Source organism: Phacochoerus africanus, chromosome 8 (assembly GCF_016906955.1).
Source record: "Phacochoerus africanus isolate WHEZ1 chromosome 8, ROS_Pafr_v1, whole genome shotgun sequence".
In the NCBI taxonomy this organism is placed as follows: domain Eukaryota; kingdom Metazoa; phylum Chordata; class Mammalia; order Artiodactyla; family Suidae; genus Phacochoerus; species Phacochoerus africanus.
Genome location: NC_062551.1, coordinates 152,121,008 through 152,136,361, shown reverse-complemented (window position 1 = coordinate 152,136,361; position 15,354 = coordinate 152,121,008).

Genomic DNA, 15,354 nt, shown 5'->3' with positions numbered 1-15,354 from the left:
AAAAACATTTTGCATGATGAGAGAAGTCCAACACACAAAAAAGTACATTTTGAATTCTTTCATATTTACAAAGTGTAAAAATAGCAAAATTAATCAATGGGGACAGAAATCAGAAATATGGTTATCCGGCTGGGGGTGGTGGTGGTGGTGAGGCAGCAAGAGAAGATGTGATAGAATGGAAAAGGATTCATGGGAAATTTCTAGGCAATGGGAATACATTATTAATTGGGGTATAATATATATATTTGTCAAAATTTTTAATGTGTTTTATGTGCATCAGAGCCCTGTTACATCTTTGGATTCTGGATGTATTTGACAGAGAGGATTCTTCGTTTTGACCCTGGCTGTTGTAACAGGTATCATCAATGATTTAAAATCAGCCCCTAAAAGTGACCCTTTATTCTTACTTAGACTAATTCATCTGTTTCAAAAACTGAGGAAAAGATTCCTAGGCCTTCAGAGCTGTAAAATAGTTTGTGGTGACTGTACAAGCACACGGTGTAACCCAGATAGTACAAATACTCATCCAGGGACATCGGTCTGTTCTGGAGAAATAAGCTGGGGAAATGGAACAGGTGGTCTATTCCGGGGAGCCAGCTGGGAAATGGAAGGGAAACAGTGAGGTAAGAACAAGCCTACCAGCCTCCCCTCTGTTCCTGAGGGATCATAACAAGTTGGCTGCAAGACAGACACAGGCTGTTCAAGTGAGGTGACAGAACAGAGGGTGGTGGCCGAGATCTGATTTTGTATGATAGGGCCAATCTAGCACCAGCCCACAGTTATTCTACCTTATTTTAGCTACTAAGCCACTTTTAATTGAGCGCTACCATGTCCTGGGCACCCTTTTTGATACTAAACAAGACAGATACTGTTCCTCAGGGAATCCTCAAGGAATATATTAGCTAACAATTGCTGTGTATCAGCAAAAAGTAGCAGCTTCAAACTATAACTATTTAATTCACAAATCAAAAGTTGGCAATATTTGGCTGAGTTCAGCTGGGTTCATTCAGGCATCTACATTCAACTGCTGGATTTTGCCTGGGTCCATCTTGTCTCCGATGGTCTTATGCATGGCTCTGGTGGTAGAGCAGCTGTCAGCTCGGGAAGTGTGACAGAAACAACTGAGCCTTGTTTCTAAGCATTCGTCATGGTAAGATGGGCGTATTTAAATAGTGGTGGCAAAGTTGTCAAAGAGCAGGCAGAAGCACATAGGATCTTTTGAGCTCTATCTCAGAAAAGTCATTTCATTACCTTCTTTTGGTCAACACTGCTCAGCAGTCCAGATCAAAGTAAAGGGAAATGTAAATAGATTTCATCTCTTGAAAGGAGATGTTGTAAAGTCACATTGCAAGGGGTGTAAATATCATGAGGTCACATATTATGGCCATTTTTGCAAATAAATATTGTTCTCAATTTTACTTTACATAAAAACTACAGTAGGCTGATAAAAATTCTGTTTCATGTTAGGAGAGTAACTAATACTGGATTAGTGCTCCTATCATAAAAAAAACAGACCAGTAGACCAAGTAAATAAAAATACATTTTCAGAAGAAACATGCACCCTAATGTTCATAACAGTACTATTTACAACAGCCAAGATGGAAAATACCCAAGTACCCATCAACAGATTATTGGTTTAATAAGATAAGATGGCTTATATATATATATACACATATATATATATATAAAACACATACACACAATAGAATATTACTCAGCCATAAAAAGAAGGAAATATTGCCATTTGCAACAACATGAATGGGACTAGAGAATATCATACTAAATGAAGTAAGTCAGGTGGAGAAAGACATATCATTATGATATCACCTATGTGTGAAATCTAAAAAAAAGGGATAAAAAAGAACTTATGTACAAAACAGCAACAGACTCAAAGACATAGAAAACAAACTTATGGTTACCAGAATGGAAATGGAGGGGGTGAGGGATTATTTAGGAATATAAGATAAACACATAAAAACTACTGTACGTAAAATAGATAAGCAAAAAGAATTTACTATATAACACAGGGTACTAAATTCAATATCTTATAAAAACCTATAATGGAAAAGAATCTGATAAAAAATACATAAAACTAAATCACTTTTCTGGAAACCTGAAACTAACACAACGTTGTAAACTACCTATACTTCAATAAATAAGTTTTCAGATATTGGAAAATTGACAGCTCAGGCCTGTGATACCTAAGAGAAAGGAACTAATGAGATAAGCTCTACAATCTCCCGGGTTTTCTCCCTGGAAGTGTTTACTTGATCCCCTTATAATAAGGGAGTAGTTTCGAACACAGTGGTTTCATTCTGCTAAGGTAAGAAAATACAGATTGGAATTTGGTGTGACTGGCATGGCTGGAATTACAGGGAAACCATAAAGGAGGAAGCTATGCCAAGGAAGAACTTCATAAATATGTAGAGATACCAGCTAAATACTATGCTGTGCACATGTTGAGTGAGAATCCATGAGGCTGGGGAAATAACATCTACTAGGGATTAAACAACCTCTAGAGAGCTATCAGCATAATGATTGTCATACCATTTACACTGTTGGAATTATTTGAATTCTGAACAGAGTGTAGAGACCACTTTGACCAGTAGAGTCCCCATAAGTCACACTTTAGGAGGCCTGGAATGAAGCCTGCCTGGACTCACTCTTGCAAATCTTTAAAACAAGCCTCAAAAAAATCAACATGTTCTACAGGTAAATTAACTACATGTCAAAACAAAATTCAATACTTTTTTTTTAGGGTTGCACCTGCAGCATATGGAATTTCCTATGCTAGGGTTTGAGTTGGAGTTGCAGCTGCCAACCTACGCAATAGCCACAGCAGCATAGGATCTGACCTATACCACAGCTCATGGCAATGCCAGATCCTTAACCCACTGAGCAAGGCCAAGGATTGAACCCATGTCCTCATGGATACTAGTTGGTTTTGTTACCATTGAGCCACAATGGGAACTCCCCAAACTCAACACTTTTTAAAGGAAGAAAACATAATCCAAATACTCAACAATGAAAATTCTACATAGTCAATTCATAATTACCAGACATAGGAAGAATTGGAAATATGTGACCCATAACCAGTAAAATAATCAGTTAAAAGAAGACACAAATTGACAGAACTATGGAATTATCAGAAAAAAATTTAAAATCAATATTGTAAATACATTCAAAGATTTAAAGGAACAGATGAAAATAGTTGAGAGAAATGTAAACTATAAAAATAAATAAATAAAAATTTTTGGAACTCATAAGGATGATTTATGACCAATTTGTGTTACTAGATATCTAGAGAATGAAAGAAATATGTTTTAATTATTGACTATGCTGATTTAAATATTAATTAATCAGAGTAATATTTCAATGCATTAGTGCTTTTTTAGGAATGTACTCTAACAGAAAATGCAAAGTACTAACAACATGCAACTTTTACACATTTCCTGAATGTGTTAAGAGTTCTAGGGAAAGTCCTAGAATTAGCTTTTTTTGGATCAGCTTGGGTCACATGTTCATCACTGAATCAATCATTATGCCCTAAGGGACAGCTTATATCATTGGTCAGGCCTGGGTTATCTGACCATTCTAGAGCCAATGGATGAGGTCACTTCACTAGGACCACATAGACTGAGATAATAACAAATGCATTTTTCCATTTAATATCAGAAAATCATGGATCTGGAAAATAGACTTGTGGCTGCCTGATGGGAGAGGGAGGGAATGGGAGGGATTGGGAGCTTGGGCTTATCAGACACAACTTAGAATAGATTTACAAGGAGATCCTGCTGAGTAGCATTGAGAACTATGTCTAGATACTCATGTTGCAACAGAACAAAGGGTGCGGAAAAAATGTAATGTATATAACTTAATCCCCTTGCTGTACAGTGGGAAATAAAATAAAAAAAAAGAAAGAAAATAAAATGGCTGCCAAACAGTTAAGAACAAAAAATGCCAATTATAACTTAAAAACCCACCTTTATTTTTGTTGCAAAAGATAAGGGTTTATCAGGCAATAGGTCCATAAAACTGGTTTGGTTTTGACCACAGATGTTCTTAATGTGTAAATTTGAGATTCACCTATACCTCTGCACTGAGCTATAAAATTCTTATCATAACATTCACAAACTGGAAGAAACTCAAGTTCATTTTTTCCAAATCCTATGTCTTATAAATAAAAAAGTTAAAATAGAAAAAAAAGAGAATCAATTGTTACCTCCAGAGTAGAAAAAAAATTTAGAAATTAATGGATAGACTTAATGGCAGATAAGACACTCAAGAAAAAAAAGTGAACTTAAAGACAGGGCATTAGAATTTATTCAAACTAAAATATAGAGAGAAAAGAGGATGAAAAAAATTAATGTAACTTCATAACCCAGTAGGTCAATATCAATGTATCTAATATATATGCTACTGAATCCAAGATATATGGGGCCAGCGAGGGTGAGTTCATAAAAATTATTTGAAAAAAAAATCCAAGTTTTCTAAAAATATGAAGATCACTGCTCCAATAACATCAATGAACTCTGATTAAGAAAAACAAAAATTCAATGGAGACAAGTTATAACTGAATAGCTGAGGAGTAATAACAAAAAAATCTTAAAAATATACAGAGGACCACAGAATCATAATGAATGGGAAAACTAATATATGAATTATTGTGGACTTTTCATCAGAAATAGTGTAGGCCTGAGACATGAAACAACCTAAATGTCCATCAACAGATGAATGGATTAAGAAGATGTGGTATATATACATCGTGGAATACTACTCAGCCATAAAAGAGAACAAAATAATGCCATTTGCAGCAACATGGATGGAACTAGAGACTCTCATACTAAGTGAAGTAAGTCAGAAAGAGAATGACAAATACTGTATAATATCTCTTATACCTAGATCTAATATATGGCACAAATGAAACTTTCCACAGAAAAGAAAAACATGGACATGGAGAACAGACTTGTTGTTGCCAAGGGGGAGGGGGAGGGAGTGGGCGGGATTGGGAATTTGGGGTTAATAGATGCAAACTATTGCCTTTGGAATGGATAAGCAATGGGATCCTGCTGTATAGCTCTGGGAAGTATGTCTAGTCACTTATGATGGAGCATGATAATGTGAGAAAAAAGAATGTATACATGTATACATTGCTGTGTAGTAGAAAATTGACAGAACTCTGCAAATCAGCTATAATGGGAAAAAAGTCATTAAAAAGAAGAAAAATGAAATAGTGAAGGTCTAAAAACATTGAAATGATATAACACACTAAAAGAAAATTCCTAGTAATTTAGACTTCTATATCTGGTGAAATTATTTGCTAAAAATGAAGGCAAAATAAAGACATTCTGTGGCATAAAAAAGGGAGAAAACTTGAAAGGAATCCAGGGCATGATGCGTAGTACTGGTTTTCAAGTGAGATGTCAACCCGGGTGATTTATCAACATATGTCCCTGCTCCCAAAGACTGCTATGCAATGACCAAAGTGATGAAAGATGTCATGGGATGCATAAGTTTGGGCAATTTTCCTTTGGTACCCATTGCCCAATGGAGACCACCTTTGTAAATTTATTTGTGTGTTTCTAATCCCTCATTCCCCACTACCACTAGCACTAGGTGTAGATTTGAAGAAGGGAAAGCCCTGTACCTTCCCTTGGCAGTTAATCACTATATATTTGGCTTGTGGTATATGCTCAATGAATAACCATTTAATTGACATGACAACACTATCTATGTGAGACTTAGTTCCCAAGCACATCTCCATCTACTCTAAGTGGAAAAAATAATTCCTAATATTTGGATTTTCCACACATAGGAGACCACACAAGAGTTATGAGTTACGTGGATATGGGGGGAAGCAATGCAATTTTATGGAGGAAGAAAACATAAACTTATTAGCCACATTGCAGGATTATATATTTCACCCAAAGCTAATCAGAATAAAATGTGGCATCTCCCATTACAAATATATTTGGAAATTTAATTTCAGAGATTTATTGGCAGAAATGCCAGTGTATATGTTTGATGGAGTGAAAGTTAAAATGAGGCAAAGAATTCCTCATCAAACATATCACTGCTATAAATCTTCAGTCTGATTTCTGCTACAAAATCCTGTCCTATTCCCTCTGTTCACAGTGCCAACCTTGGGACAGGGCAAGGTCCTGAGAAATCCTGTGAGTCATTCATCTACACTTTCATTCAATACAGAAAGAGAAATTGAGTTTCTCAGGGTCTTATTGTGGCCTGGGTAGTACATTTATAAAGGAATGTGGAAAAGGGCTGCTTCTTTTCTCAGTTTCAGCTGGAGTCTCAGTTGCTGCCAATCAAGTTGTCCCTGCCAAGTGCTGGTGAGGCCCCAAGTCAAAACTAAGTCATTTGATCCTGTGTGGGCCTTGCCATTGAGCATCTGGAAAGAGTTTTTGTAACCCCTGTAGCCCCCTGCCTGCAAAGAGGGTATATACTCTCCCCAGGAGAAAATTTCAGTCAAGCTGCTCTAAACCTTCCAGGCCTTGAATTGGTGACTGTCCTTGTCAGGCTTGCAAGTTGCAGCAAGAATCTTGCTAAGTTGATTAGAGGGAACCCCACTTGCAATATATGATCACACTGACCTGCCTATGGCAAGACTCCTATTGAATCAGCTTAGCTGTGTCATTTCCCATCCACTGACCCATTCTGCTCCTTGGCTGTAACACCCCACTTGTCCATAGTCTATTAAGAATGGGGTCCAGTTCTACACTCAAGTCTCTCTCCTTCTATAGCAATAGTCTTGAATGAAAGCTGTTTTTGCCACTTTTTTTTTCAGTTCTGGTTTTCTTAGACAGGAAGGTCCTATTTACTTCCCACCCATCTCCCATGAAGGGGTGGGAGGGATATAGTTTCCCTTCACCAGGGAGGAGGAGGCTTTAAGTGAAAAGGATTTACCAGTGCCACATGGAAGCTTGAAACTCCCTATAGGCAAGAGGGTGGGTTAGGGCCATGTCAGTGGTTCAGATAACAGTGCTCTTTGGGAGGTACCTCCACATTAGGTCACTTTGTTGTAGTGAGACAAAGGCATGGAACTTAATGTGGACCCTCTGACACAGCCACAGTGGGGTCACCTTGGATCCTAGAAAGAGGGGTGCCTGCAGGGGTAATGTGGCCTAAAAGGAGCTGAATTCTCAGATGCCCAAGATTGGGACATTAGATAAAGGAAAAGCATGTTCCCCTCAAGGGCACTGCACAAGGGAGGGCTCTGGTAAATCAGGGTGGGTGCAGTGGGGCAGCTGGCAGTGGTGTTGAAGAAGCGGCACATGGCGTCTAGGGAAGACGTGGCTGCACCCCACTGACCTCGCCTGGAGAGCTTCCAGTTCTATAATTAGGTTGAGAAATAAAGATAGATCAGCTAGTTCAAGAAGTTATGTAAATTGTGTACTTACTGGCTGATGCTTTGTCATGACTAAAATGAGTCTTCTGTGGAATGCATGTGACAAGAGGGAAGTTTGTTCCCCAAGAGTGACCAGAAAAGGGATGGGCCTGCCCTACTGAAAATTCATTCAGAGGCAAAAGGAATAGTTCAGAGTGGAAGGGAGGGTGGGGGTAGCAATAAAATTACTCTGTCCCTTGCAGTCTACTGAGTCCCCAGCCATCAATCTGCTTACAGAGATAGGATCACATGTTTGGATTTATACCCTCATCACCAGAGTGTGGTTTCTGTCTGCAGACACATGTATCTGAGGGAGAAAACAAAGGCTTGAGGGCTAAATGCATAGCTTATAGTCACAGTAAGGGGTTGAGGATAGACGAACCCCATTTCCTTGGACACTCCTTCCCAGATCCTCCTCTTCCCTCTTGGTAGCTTAGCAACAAGCAGTCCTGAGCTGGCTCCGGGGGAGAACTGCCTGACACCCATGTACAGCTCTGGGGTTTCCTGTTCTAACATATAAACTTACCCAAGAAGCTATGTCCTTGTCACTAGTTACCTGCCAGCCCCTGCCCCCTGTCTGTAAACACAGAGGGCTCTGGGAGGTGGCCCCTCTGCTGGAGCCTCTCCCTGGGGCCTGTGGTCCAGCCACGCCCAGCCTGGACACGCTCCATACAACTAGGATCGCCTGAGTGCCTTGCTCCTCCTCTGCTTTTTAGGTCCTCCACCTCAAACCTGTTATGACATTGATACTGCAGCATGGCTGTGTCTGTGCCTTGAAGGACACAGGTAGAGGGGACATGCACAGTGTGGGCTGCTTTGTAGTAAAATCTGTGCCTCGTCGATGATGCCACAGAACATGTCATGTGCTGACACAGTATATGTCAGACCCTTATATAAAGGAGGAAAAGGGGCCCTGGAGCTTCTAAAATAGATGAAGAATAAGAGTAACAAAATGCAGATAAGAACATTTTTGTGTAAAACTTGGACAGAAATATAATTTGTGTTTTAGAGTTTTTTCAATGAACTTTGAGGAAACAAAAAGAGACATTTTACATAGCCAGAAAATTCCCCTATTCCCAGTCATGTGCTCTCAAGCTTTCTGGTTTGTTGTGGTCACCATCTACTCGGCTCTGGGTTCCATTGCTACTGTTAGGTCAGGATGAATGACTTGGGGTTTTATATTGATTCCACTGGTAAATGCCTGCCCTTATAGAATTGTGGACAGTGCACAGCAGAGCAGGAATGGAACTCAGAGATGACTTAACAGAGTCCTTCATTTCATAGATGAGGAGACTGAGCACATAAAGGAAAGTATTTTTACTAATTTCATAGTCTCCTATGTGGGTGATCTGACTGGGAGAACAGAAGAACTGGAAGACAAGATCTCGGATGTTTCAGAAATTCAAGGCCTTGATTTGATTGATTTTATTCTAGAAATACGATTTGGGGTACATTCTAGAGTTGCAAGTTTCCAGGAGGTTAAAAAAAAATGCACTCTGGTGGGTGGCTAGGGTTCTCATTTTCTGTCCTTCTACCGCCAGGAAGGACCAGCTCTTACTCTTCCACATTGTGAGAGGAAACCATTTCCTCCACACCTGTGCTGTCTCTCCCTGACAGGCTCAGGCTAGCTCCAGACAGGCTTGCTCTCTCTCCCACCTCCCTCTACCACCAACTTTCTCTTTTGCTTCATCCCTTCCTCCTCATCCTAGCCCCTCTTTCTAATTCTTTTTCTTCTCTCCCTTCCTCCCTATTACTTTCCTTTTCTAATGGTACCCAGTGAATTTGCTTTTCTCTGAATCCCAAGCAATAGGAAAAACAAAGCAAAGCAAAACAAAACAAAACAAAACCCATGGCCTATTTTGTTCTGAGCTATTTAAATTACTTAAGTCTAATCAATTTAGAAATATACTATATATTTTCTATATAGTTTAGTCCAGTTCACCAGATTTGTTCACATGGGAGTTGGCATCAAAACTCCATGGACTAGAGCAGGATCAAGATGATGGAGGACTAAGACGTCACATTCACTTTCTCTCACAAACACATCATAAAAACCCATCTACATGAAGAATGATTCACACAGAACATCTATTGAACATTGGAAGAAGGCTTTTAACCTTCCAAAGGGCAAGAAATCCTCCACATAACTGGGTAGAAAAAAAGGAAGAAGAGAGGGAGAGAAAGAGGAGAAAAAGGAATCAAGATGGGACCAGCATTCCTGAGAAGGAGCTATGAAAGAGAAAAGGAATCCATACCCTGGGAGGTCACATAACTGATGGGGAAATAAGCCAAGATGGAGAGGGAACCCCAAAGCCCCCCCCCAAAAAACCATAGGAGCTGGAATGAGGATGACAAAGAGGAGATAGTTGCACAGATCATCAGTACCACCAACAATGGACATCACAGCCTGAGATGCTTGGCAGGGTCTGGGCCCTGAGACTCAGGCTCCAGAGGTCAGTTCTGGGGAAAGGAGTAGGCTTGGCTGTGTGGAGACAGCCTGAGAGGCTAAGGAGCTTTGCTCCACAGGCTGAAGAGTGGAGCATCAGAGCCAAGGCAGCAGGGGAGGAGGCCAGGACCCACAGGAGAAGCAAGGCATTATTATTGGGAAGGGTGAGAGGAGGAGGGGTGGGATCACCATATCTTTTTCTGCACACATGAGGGCTCTCAGGTGGTAGGGTTGCCTCTCTTGGGTGGGCTAAGGGTAGTGGGAGCAAAGCACCACAGCCATCTCAGACTCCAGAGGTGGGCATGGACTGTCACCACTAGGGTTCTGTGAACAGTCACCACTTGTGGCCCCAGTCACCTCATGGGACACTGCAGCAGAGGGCAATGCAACTGAGTGCCTCCTGCTATTGCTCTCACTCCCTTGGAAACACACATGTCCTGCTGTTGCCACTGCCAAAGGCTCTTGGTGCCACCTACACCTGCCTGAGGGTCACTGCCACTTCCCAGGACTCTGCAACCAGGGGTAGCCTGTGTGACCTCCATGAGGGTCCTCATCACTTTTAAGGGCCCATCAAACAGGCACTGGCTATAGGCCCTGCCCACTGCCTTTATCTCCCAGGAAATATGCACAGGGCATACACCAGCACAACCCTATCAAGGGGATAACAGCCTGCACGCAGAAGAAAGAGAATGCAAGCATCCAAACCAAAAGCAGCATTCATTCCAAAAACAAACAACAAACTAAACAAAAACAAGTAAGATCTCCCTCACAAACTACCCAGGGGCACTCTCACATATAAATAGCCCTCCAAGACTACAGTAGTTGTTTTTCCTAAACTCAGAATAAGAAAAATATAAGCAAAATGAAGAAGCTCAGAAATGATTCCCAGTTAAAAGAACAGGAGAATTCCCCTGAAGAAGAAAATAATGAGTCAGACCTCTGCAATTTAAAATACACTGAGTTCAAAAAGGTGATAGTCAAAATTCTGAAGGAATCATGAGCAAATATGAAGGAATTAAGAGCGTATATGAATGGTAATGCAGATTACTTTGGAATGGAACTAGAAAATATATGGAGGAGCCAAGAAAAATTAGAAGATCCATTTGTGGAGAGGCAAGCTGAGTTAAAGACACTGAAGAGCAAAACGAATAAGGGAGAGAAATGAATAAGTGACTTGGAAGATAGAACAAAGGAAAACATTCAATCACGACAGCAGACAGAAAATCAAATGAAAAACATGAAAGCAATATAAGAGATCTATGGGATAATACAAAGAAGACAAATCTACACATAATAGGGGTTCCAGAAGGAGAAGAAAAAGAAAAGGGGATTGAAAATATACTTGAAGAAATTATGGTTGAAAACTTTCCAAATCTAAAGGAAACAGATATCAAGATACAAAAAGCACAGAGAACCCAAAACAAACTGAACCCAAATAGACCCAGACCAAGACATATTATGGAAATGGAAAAAGATAGACATAAAGAGAGGATTCTAAAGGCAGCAAAAGAAAAACAAAGGGTTAATTATAAGGGAACCTTCATAAGGCTACCAGCTGATTTCTCTACATAAACAATATAGGGTAGAAAAGAGTGTCAAGATATAGTCAGAGTTCTAAAAAGGAAAAAAACCCTGCAGCCTAGTATAGTCTACTCAGCAAAAATATCATTTAAAATAGAAGTAGAAATAAAGAATTTCTCCAAAAAAAAAAACCTTAAAGAATATAGCAATACTAAACCCATTCTAAAAGAAATGCTGAAAGATCTCCTGTAAATAGGAAAGAAGTAAAAAGACAGAGGATAGGGGAAATGACAATTGGAAAGTAATCATTTAAGCCAGTATAAAGATCTAAAAGAAAAAAAAACCTATTTGTAAAAGCAACAATAAACTCAAGGAACAGCAAAAGGATAAACATGAAGATGTAAAAAAAGGTATCAAAATCATAAAATGTGGTGCTTTCCCATTGTGGCTCAGTGGTAACAAACCAGACTAGTATCCATGAGGATGTTCAATGGGTTAAGGATCCGGCATTGCTCTGAGCTGCAGTGTAGGTCACAGAACCAGCTCAGATCTGGTGTTGCTGTGTCTTTGGTGTAGACTGGTAGCTACAGCTCTGATTCTAGCCTGGGAAATTCCATATACCACAGGGGTGACCCTTAAAAGACCACCCACAACAACAAAATCATAAAACGTGGGGAAGGAAAGTAAGAAAATCTAGACTTTGTTTTTTCTTCCGGATGCATTTGAGTCTATCAGGCTAAAGTGAACAGATATAGGAAGGGGTTAACATACTTGAAAAACAGGGCAAACACAAATCAAAAATAAACAATACATTCAAAATTGCTACCAAAAAGAGAACACAAGCACAAAATAAAAGGAAATCATCCAGCCAAAAAAAGAGAGAAAGAAACAAAGGAGAAACATAGAACTGGAAAACAAGGTTTAAAATGGCAATAAATACATATTTACCAATAATTACCAAATGTTCCAATCAAAAGGCATAGAAGTGGCAGACTGCATTAAAAACAAGAGCCTACAATATGCTGCCTAAGACAGCACCTTCGGGCAAAGGACATATATAAATTGAAAGTGAGAGTATGGAAAAAGATATTTCATGCTAATGGAAAAAAACAGGAAAGTGGGAGTCACAATACTCATATCAGACAAAATAGGCTTGAAAACAAGGCCATAAAGAGATCAATTCAAGAAGAGGATATTGCACTCATCAATATATATGCCCCTGAAACAGAGGCACCTAAATACATACGACAAATACTAACAGAGCCATTAAAGGAGAAATAGATGGGAATACATTAATAGTAGGAGATTTTAACACCACACTCACATCAGTGGACAGATCCTCTAGATGGAAAATCAATCAAAGGCAACTGAGATCTTAAATGGTAGAAAAAAACAGTAAGACTTAATTGATATTTTCAGGACATTTCATCCACAAAAATCAGAATATACAGTCTTTTCAATGCATATGATATGTTCTCAAGGATTGCTCACCTACTGGGGCAATCCAAAACTAACCTCAACAAATTTAAGAGTACAGAAATTATTTCAAGCATCTTCTCTGACCACGATGGCATGACACTAGAAATCAGTCTCAGGAAAAGAAATGAGAAAAAACTGAGTACATGGAGACTAAACAACATGCTACTAAAAAACCAATGGGTCAATGAGGAAATCAAAAGGGAAATTCAAAAATACCTCAAGACAAATGGCAATGAAAACACAACCATCAAAATCTATTGGATGCTGCAAAAGCAGCACTTAGAGGGAAGTTCATAGCAATATAGGCCTTCTGCAAAAAAGAAGAAAAATCTCAAATCAACAGCTTAACCTACTACCTAAAAGAATTAGAAAAAGACAAACAAAACCAGAGAGGTAATCAACAAAATAGAAATTTAAAAAAAATAGAAAAAAAACAATAAAACCGAGATGATTTTTTGAAACAAAATTGACAAACCTCTGGCCAGACTCGCCAAGAAGAGAGAAAGAACCTTAACAAACAAAACAAGAAATGAAAAAGGGGAAATCTCAATGCATACTTCAGATATACAAAAAACCATAAGAGAACACTATGAACAATTATATGCCAACATATTTGACAACCTAGAAGAGACAACATTCTAGAGACATACAGCCCACCAAAACTGAATTAGGAAGAAACAGATTAATTGAACAGACCAATCACTAGAAATGAAATTGAATATGTAATAAAAAACACTCCCTACAAACAGAAGTCCACGACCAGATGGATTCACAGGCGAATTCTACAAACATAAAAAGAAGAATTCATACCCATCCTTCTTAAATTTTTCCAAAAGGCTGAAGAAGAAGAAACACTCCCAAAGACATTCTAAGAACTATTACCCTAATACCAAAACCAGACAAAGATAGTACCAAGAAAGAAAATTATGTAAATATCTTTGATGAATATAGACACAAAAATTCTCAACAAAATTTTAGCCAATGATACACAATAACATGCACAAAAGTTCATATACCAAGTGGGATTCATCTCAAGTTCACAGGGATGGTTTGATATCAATCAATGCCATATAACACATTAGCAAAAGAAAAAGTAAAAAACTGGAGTTTCTGTAGTGGCTCAGAAGTAATGAACCAGACTAGTATCCATGAGGATGCAGGTTTGATCCCTGGCCTCACTCAGTAGGTTAAGAATCCAGTCTTGCCATAAACCATGGTGTAGGTCACAGACTGGCACTACAGTTCCTATTCAATCCCTAATCTGGGAACTTCCATATGCTGTGGGTGCAGCCCTAAAACAAACAAACAAAAAAGGGAATGTAAAAATTTCAACAGATGCACAAAAAGCATCTGACAAAACCAACATCCATCATGATAAAAACTCTTATTAAAGTGGGTATATAGGGAACATACCTTAACATAATCAAAGCCATTCATGACAAACCCACTGCCAATATAATACTCAATGGAGAAAAACTGAAAGCTTTCCCACTAAAATCTGGAATAAGACAAGGATGTTCACTCTCACCACTTTTATTCAGCATAGTATTGAAAGTACTAGCCACAGCAATCAGACAAACAAAGAAATAAAAAATATCCAAATTGGAAGAGAAAAGGTAAAATTGTCACTCTATGCAGATGACATACTATATACAGAAATCCCTAAGGACTCCATGTAAAAACTACTCAAACTGATCAATGAATTCAGCAAAGAAGCAGGATACAAGATTAACATTCAGAAATCAGTGGCATTTCTGTATGCTAATAATGAAATATCAGGAAAAGAATATAAAAATATAATATGTTTAAAATTACACTCTGTAAAATTAAATATCTAGGAATAAACCTGACCAAGGAAGTGAAAGACTTGCGTGCTGAGGACTATAAAACATTAATCAAGGAAATTAAAGAGGATTCAAAGAAATGGGAAAATATTCTATGCTTCTGGATTAGAAGAAATTATAACATTAAAATGGCCATACTACTCAAAGCAATCTACAGAATTAACACAATCCCTATCAAATTACCCATGTCATTTTTCACAGAACTAGAACAAATAATCCAAAAATTCATATGGAACAATAAAAGACCCAGAATGGCCAAAGCAATCCTGATGGAAAAAAAAAATGAAGCAGGAGGTATATTTCTCCAAGACTTCAGAAAATGTTACAAAGCTACAGTAATCAAGACACTGGTACAAAAACAGATATACAGACCAATGGCACAGAGTGGAGAACACAGAAATAAACTGAGACACTTTGGTCAATTAATCTTCAACAAAGGAGGGAGGAATTTCTTCAGCAAATGGTGTTTGGAAAACTGGAGAGCTGCATGTAAATCAATAAAACTAGAACACACCTCAGACCATGCACAAAAATAAACTCAAAATAGCTTAAGGATTTAAACAAAAGACAAGATACCATAAAACTGCTAGAAGAGAACAGAGGCAAAACATTCTCTGACATTAAATGTACAAACGTTTTCATAGGTCTCCCAAGGCAATAGA